The following is an 8,094-nucleotide window of genomic DNA, read 5'->3' as shown; positions in this document are numbered from 1 at the left end:
TGGATGAAACGACTCTGCCTGGCTACTTAGCACCTGCTTGGTACCACCTGTATACACCTAGGGATCCTCTGGGGTCAGCATAATGGCCCCTACCTCTCTTCTAGATACCAATCCGCCTACCTGTGCTGGGTAGTCCACAGTGGAGCTTTGGCTGTGATCTGAAGTGGATTTGAGGGAGTTTGTTCAAGAGATCATCTTCTACAGCGTTGACTGTATCTCCTTTGCCAACCCTAGGAGAGGATGAAGCATTTTCACACCAGAGATTCACACTTAGATACTCACACTGCACTAATATTTCACTCATCCAGTTTTGACTTCTAGAGTTCTCGAGTGTTTGTAGGGTAGCTGTGAACTTAGAAGGAAGCAATGTAAAATGGCTAGAAAATAGATTTCACACAGCTTGTATCCTTCACTTTCTGTTTCAGCATTGAATGGAACCACCTTCAGGTCTGTTTCCAACATTTTTTTGTAGCCTAAGGGAGTTGATTTGATTCTCGGATGTCTTGTGATGGAGTACCGACAGCAGAGATGGAAGTGAGGAATTGCCTACGGTGACATCCTCAGAAATGGCCAGAGGGAATTCCCTAGAGGTCCAGTGGTTAAGACTCAGCGCTTCCATTGCAGGGGTTTGGGGTTCGATCCCTGGTTGGGGAACTAAGATCCCACACAAGCCTTGTGGCTTGGCCAGAAAAAAAAAAAAAAAAAAAAAGCCAGAGACAGAAAGAACAGGGTGACATCCCCAAGAGCAAGAGGCGTTGTCTTGTTTAGGGGGAAACCCATCTAATTTAACCCCAAGTCATGAAGAGAAGTTAAATTATTGCTTGTTCTGCTCAAGAAAGTAGGAACATATGTGATATATTTTAGAAATATTTCCGAATTAATGTAAAAATAAATAAATTAAGGTTATATGCATATAATGTCATAACTGTTGTTGTCCAAACTCAGGAAAGCTCTGTGATTAAAAAGATACACCACAGCAACTAAAATAGTTCTAAAATCATAGCATTTCACTCGCATGTCTCATGTACAAGAGGGTGAATGTGTAGATTGCAGCAAAACTTCTAACCCCTTATAACTTGCCTCAAAATAAGGGTTTTCACCCTTTTCTTACTCTACCCCTCCCCTCCTCCTCTGCCCCCCAGCTCTGGCTCCTACTGGATTCTCATTCTTTTCTTCTTGGCTACTGTATTTTTCCATAAGATGTTATGGAAAAACCCAAACGATCGTTTTTGGCCAACCTAATACTTCATCCTGATTTGGCATCACAATGTCCCAGGTGTAATTCTCCAAGAAAGATGGGACTACAGCTGAGCTGAGCCCAAATCCTTAGCAAGTAAGGAGGGGCAAGTCCCAGGAAACACAGGAGTCCATCTTTTTTCCTCTACCACAAAGGGATGGGCATCATGTATGTTTTTGTTTCGTAATTTCTTTTTATTGTAAAGAAATGTTATTCTATTATCTTTCTGAGGCTTTGTGTGCACTTATTTAAAAATCATGTTGAGATTGTCCTAGTATTTACATTTTATTAGGAATGATTTTCTTGGTTCCTTTTCCTCATGTGCTTTGAAAAACAGCCAACAAAATCCACATTTGGAAGCTGAATTCACTTTCAGTAAAGTGTAAATAATGGAACAATCTTGGAACGACTTGAAGAGGCAGGTTTCTAAAGGAGAGCTTCCCCTCCTTTCTGCAGCCAGTCTTTCCTCAACTGTAGTTTTGTGATTGGCTGCACTTGTTTTCCTGGAACCTCCAGTTTAGATATTAGGTCTTATCCTGATAGCTCGGGGCTCCTCCCCATTGGTGATAATGGAGAATTATCCCAGATCCAGCAGATGCTTTGGCCCGGGTTCTGTGTGTGCGTCTCTCCCAGCCTGTCTCTTTTTCCTCTGACCACAGGTACTTTTCTACAAGCCATTGCCCCAGGTAGTGGTCACAGCTTTCCCAGCACCTATTTCCTGCCAGTAAGCCTGGCTCTGGCCCCTCCCCTCCTTGTTACCCTGCAGGGCTTGGATTTCTTCTGCCTGTTTCCAGATCAGGGGTCAGATGCCCGTCGCTTCAGCCTACTTACCGTCCTACTTCTGTATGTGTACATAGTAGCTCTCAACAAGTATTTATTAAATGAATGAATGAATGAATCTTGTTTTTGATAGCAGCTATGTCCTTTTTGGCTTTAATAATTATGTTTCATTGTTGATTTAAAAAAACAAAAGGACAGGGACTTCCCTGGTGGCACAGTGGTTAAGAATCCACCTGTCAATGCAGGGGACATGGGTTCGAGCCCTGGTTCGGGAAGATCCCACACGCTGCGGAGCAACTAAGCCCGTGCGCCACAACTACTGAAGCCAGCGCGCCTAGAGCCTGTGCTCTGCAACAAGAGAAGCCACTGCAATGAGAAGCCCACGCACCGCAAAGAGTAGCCCCTGCTCACCACAACTAGAGAAAGCCCGCACACAGCAATGAAGACCCAACACAGCCAAAAATAAATAAATAAAAAACCAAAAGGACAAAAAAACACCCCCCAAAAGATGGAAGTTACTTTTAAAGTGTTAATAAGTGTGAAAACAAAGCAAAACAAAACAAAAAGATGGAAGTTACTCTAAAAGAGTGTTGTTAATAAATGTGAAAAAAGTGAAAAAAAACCCCAAACGAAAAACACAAAAGGACATTTAAAGGTGAGTGCATCGTGACCACACGTTGTATTCCAGTTATCTGAAACGCCACTTAAGTACAATAGCTTATTCTTTGCTGACACTTGATAAGTTAACTGTTACTGTATTCGTGGGTAGCGGGAGGGGACGATGAGTTTAACATAGTAGACGAGGGCACAGCGACTCAGGAAAGGAAAAGTCCCCTTGACTCACTGGTCATACTGAAATTCACAAAGTCCTATGATCATGGGGGCTGTAAAGGAACACAGAGCTCATCTGGGACAAAGTCCATGATATTTCTGATGGATGTTCATTTGACTATTTGAATACTAATAGTGATGGAGACCTTATTACCCTACAAGTTAACTCAGACATTAGGAACAGAAAATTCTTTAGGTTGGGCCAAAAAAACATGTCCTGGAAATTTCTGCCCCTTGGCTTGCAAGGAAATCCATTTCTACATGATGTCAGGTATGTGCCCTTGAGTTTTCTCTGTTTTGGATAAAGTATTCACAGTGTCTTTGATAGCACTGAGTAGTGATTCAAAGCAGGGTCTCTGCGATTAGGCTTATGGGCAATAATTTATTTAGCCCAGGGGTTGGCAATCTTTTCCTGTAAAGGGCCAGACCGTAGATCTTTAGACTTTGTGGGCCATACAATCTCTGTCTCAATGACTCAGGCCTGCAATTGTAGCATGAAAGGAGCCACAGACAACATGGCTGTGTTCCAATAAAACATTATTTACAAAAACAAGGACAAGTTGGGATTTGGGTGGTAATTTGCTGAGCCCTGATTTAGCTCATTCTCCAGTGGTTTCTCAACCCTCATCTGTTTAGTTGACTCCTTGTCCCTCCATCTGTGTTAAAACGTGGCCTCCAGATTTAAGGACAACCTCCACATGAGGGTGACCAACACACAGTCTAACAGGCTTCTTGCCTCTCCTAAAAACACTGATACGGGAAGACAGTACCATGCAGTGTGTTCATGCAGAGAATACTAGCTCTGCCACCATACTAGTACGAGCTGTGTGCCCTTGAGCAATTACTCATCTTGTTCTGAGCCTTGGCTTCTGCATTCTCGAAATAAGCTCTTCGTACCTGTCCTGAAGAACTGCTTTGATGATCTGGGATAAAGCGTGTAATGTACACAGCGTGCAGTGCTGGCACTTAGAAAGCAGCTCTAAATATTAGTCGTTATAAATGATGTTGTGCTGTAACGTTCCATTGTGACTGAGCTTTCTGAGCCCAAACTGAAGTAAAAGGAAGGAAAATTCCACTGCGGTTAAAATTAGGTTACGCAGTCAGCTTCTGCCCTATTCACTTCACCGCTCATCCACCCTCTGTGCCTCCACCTGTTACCCAATTAACGCCCTATTATGCCGAACACCTGCACGGAAGCCATTTGAGGGCTCCTTTCCAGCACTCGGGCTCCTTTCCAGTGCTCTCGTTAGCACCTCACTCACCCAGAGCCCCCAGAATCCACTGCCAGGTCTTGCAGGTGTTTGCCTGCAGGAAGGCTTTAGGGTTTGCTGAGCTTTCCGAGGGACAAGAAATTAATGTGGTAATTAATGCAAATGGCTCTGCAGAAGCTCCTCTCCTGGGTCCTAATCAGAAGAGATGATCTTCACATCTCTTTAACTTTGAAAATGTGTGTGTGTGTGTGTGTGTGTGTGTGTGTTGGGGGTGGATGGGACGGGAAAGAGACAGGAAGAAGGGACAATGAGAAACAGAGCAATGACAATGGGAGGACAGAGGGAGAAAAACCAGCTTCCTCATCTGTGCCAGGCAGTGAGAGGGAAGCTCAATGATATTGGCTTTTGAAATCTCACCTCTCACTGTCTCAAGTGTAAGTTAAGGACAGTGAAAAGGTCTGGTAATCTCATTCCTCTCACAGGACAGACTAACAGGCTGCTGCTTAAGGGCTCCCATGTAGATGCTCTACAGTTGTTATCACTGTTTTGCTGAGCCCCATGTGTGTCATCTCGGTGTCCAAGATGCCGGCAGTGGACTTGCCCTCACTCCCCCACTTGCTAGCGTGCTGCACAGAGGGTGCTGGACAACAAGTTTCATTTGTAAAATCATTGCCGGTAGAACCTCGACGGAGGGGAGCCCAGAGCAGTGCTCCTCAAGTAGGGTGGGCATAGGATCCACGTGGGTCCTTGTTAAAATATCGATTCTGATTCAGCGCATCTGGGGTACAGGGCCGATTCTGCATTTTAACAAGCCCCAGGTGATGCCCCAGTCTACTTGAGTAGCAAGACTACAGACCAATTCCATTCTGAGTCAGTCTGAAGGACCACTGCTTCCAGCACCCAGCCTGGCTTCTATTACAAATAGCCATGCTTAGTTGTACAACACAGCTTTAGTAGATCATAAAGATCAGTATCGTGGGCCCAGGGCATACGAGTGCCTCGAGCCTGCTCACTGAGTCCTGAGTCTGACTCTGAACCTTCAGATTAGTTTATAGTCATCGACTCTGACCCTGAACCAGTATTTGATCCCTGTCTCATCCTAGTAAACCTGTTTTATAGCTGCCAAATTCAAGACACCAAATCAAGTGGTAGCTAAGTTTTCTAAGGCTAGAAATTGCTATTGTTCTGAATTAAAAATGAACAGGAGGGCTTCCCTGGTGGTGCAGTGGTTGAGAGTCCGCCTGCCGATGCAGGGGACGCGGGTTCGTGCCCCGGTCCGGGAAGATCCCACGTGCCGTGGAGCGGCTGGGCCCGTGAGCCATGGCCACTGAGCCTGCGCATCCGGAGCCTGTGCTCCACAACGGGAGAGACCACAATAGTGAGAGGCCCGCGTACTGCAAAAAAAAAAAGAACAGGAAATAAAGTTGGAAGACCAGAGTTGAGTCAGCAGAGACTCTGATATTTATTAACAAAATATTTAACCTTCCTGGGCCTCAATTTTGTCATCTGTAAAGTAAGATAACATACTGTAGTACCACCTATCTTGAAAGGCTGATAGACAAAGAAAACGATTCCTAAAACTTTAAATGGAGGTAATATATGTGAGGGTGCTCTACTAAGTAGCATTATTTTGAGACAAAATACATAAATGTGTCTTTTCTGCGGAATAAATCCAAAGAACAAGGCTGTGCAACTGTACGCACTTGCTCTGTGTAAGTCAAGGATGTGTAGCAGGTCTGAAAGGTTTATGCTTGTAGAAACTGTGCTGTTTTGTTTTGTTTTTTTTTTTGGCTGTGCCCTTGGCAGTGAAAGTGTGGAGTCCTAACTACTGGACTGCCAGGGAATTCCCGAAAACTGTGCCTTTCTTATCCAACTATCTGCACTATAGTCTGACAAGACTATATTTATGGGGCAGAACAATTATAATATGAAATATCTTGGAAAATCTGTTCACACATAGGTTTCCTGTCATCAAATGAGGCGTTCAGTTCCCCCAACTTCCAAGTCTACTCCAAGAAGCTTATTCAGTTATGGTTATGGAACTCCAGGGAGCTGCAAATTTCTCAGTCTGCCTGGCTCTGCACGGTTTTCTGTGTGTCAGATCATGGAATCCGTGAATCTGAGAGCTGGAGGTCCCCTTCAAGATGGTCCTGCACAAGCCCCTCATTTTCCAGATGTGGAGCTGGCACAGCCGGCCAAGACCACACTGCTCGTTAGTGGAGAGCCGGGGCTGGGATGCGGGGCTCGGGTCCCCACCAGGGCGCCTCCCTCTACAGCAGGCTGTCAGTCACCTTCTGGGGACTTAGGTAAACTCAGCAGAAGGCTTCTTCCTTCTGGGGAGCAGACTGCACTTACAAACCAAGGCGCTCGGCTACCTGTTGTCAGGACCACCCAGTCACTCAGGCTAACGTGTCACTTTCCAGTGAAAACCTTGTGATCTCATCACCAGGAAATCCAATCAGAGGCTCTGGGGAGTGAGGTAGAGATGGAGAGGACTAATACAAGGATTCCTCTGTGGGGAGGGGTCATCCCGAAGTCATCATCCTGTTCTTGTCTACGGCAGAGGTGCAGACAAATGTACTTACTGTAAATCTTAGCAGTAGTAATGAGTTATTAACAGGACAATAATAACAGCGTTAGCAGAATTTTGATGGCAGCCTTAACTTGCCTGAGCATTCTCAAAAGACACCTGGAGTTTGGGACTTCCCTGGTGGTCCAGTGGTTAAGACTCCACGCTCCCAATGCAGGGAGGCTGGGTTCGATCCCTGGTCAGGGAACTAGATCCCTCATGCATGCCGCAATTAAGATCCCACGTGCCACAACTAAAGATCCCACATGCCACAACTAAAGATCCCGCATGCTGCAACTAAGAGCTGGTGCAGCCAAATAAATAAATCAATATTAAAAGAAAAAAGCCACCTGCGTTTTTCCAGCTCTGGGTCTACCATAAACGGACTGTCTGACACTAGGACAATGATTTCATTTTCCTGAGCTTCAGGCTTATCCTGTTTAAAGTGTAGATTCTGCCGCGGCCTTCCAGAAGAGGAGCTGTTAACGGAGCTGATAGCATTTTGACCAGAGTCGACATTTCCTGTACGGAAAATAAATCGGCTTTCACCTTGTACTTGACAGACTAATATAATTAGGCGCTCTCTCCCTGTCCCCTTGTTTTTCTTTTGCAGAGCAGCTCATGGTACTTTTTAGCTTTGACTCAATGCTGCCTTATAATCCTGTTTTTATATTCACTCCAGAATGAGGGTCTGAATTTGAGACTGGCAAAAGGGGCCAGTTCTGAAGGGGTTAGGCTGGCTGTGAATCTTCAAAATGGGCCCCCATTGACTCCAAATCCCTCAGGTTCTGCCCTTTGGACAGAAGGCCATGTTTCGTGTGGATACCCATGTCTCATGCCTGAGAAGAACAGCTACACAGGTCAGTAACCCCTAAAGTCTGCTGCCCATTAGACTCAGCCTGGGAGTTTTTTAGAAATCCTGGTGCCTGGGCCGCGCTCCATCCCAATTAGATCACGATGTTTGGGTGGGGACCAGGCATCAGTTCTTCCTAGAAAAGAACCCGTGAGATTTCAAATTGGTGGAGCAAGTTTATGACTCACTGAGATGGGAGACACGTCCCGCGTCCACGAAGCAAAGCCGAACAGTCTCTTCCGACTTCCTTCTTGCTTCCCTTTACGTTGGATTTTACAGAGGATGGTGAAGAGAAAGAAGCTGCAAAAGGTACAAGTTGGAGAAATCAGAGTGAGGAAGATGCCAGGGTTAGAGTAGGTATAAAGGAGGACGGAGGCTGGGGAGGAAACAGAGGGAGGGCAAAAGACTAGAAGAAATCCTGCAGCTGCTGTTGCAAGAAGGTGCTTTTCTTCAATACCTTCAGAGCTAAAGGACTTGTGATGACACAGAAGGTGGTGGGAGAGCTTGGAAAGAGAAGAGCGTCACTGAGAAATATGGTGGGACGTGGGTGTGTAGAGGTAAATACATCAGCTGCTGCCCTGTAGGGAACTCCTGGGGATATGTCTGTGTTGGG

The sequence above is a fragment of the Stenella coeruleoalba genome (assembly GCF_951394435.1).
Source record: "Stenella coeruleoalba genome assembly, chromosome: 8".
NCBI classification, from domain to species: domain Eukaryota; kingdom Metazoa; phylum Chordata; class Mammalia; order Artiodactyla; family Delphinidae; genus Stenella; species Stenella coeruleoalba.
The sequence above is the reverse complement of the archived record's forward strand: the minus strand, read 5'-3'. Positions refer to the sequence as shown.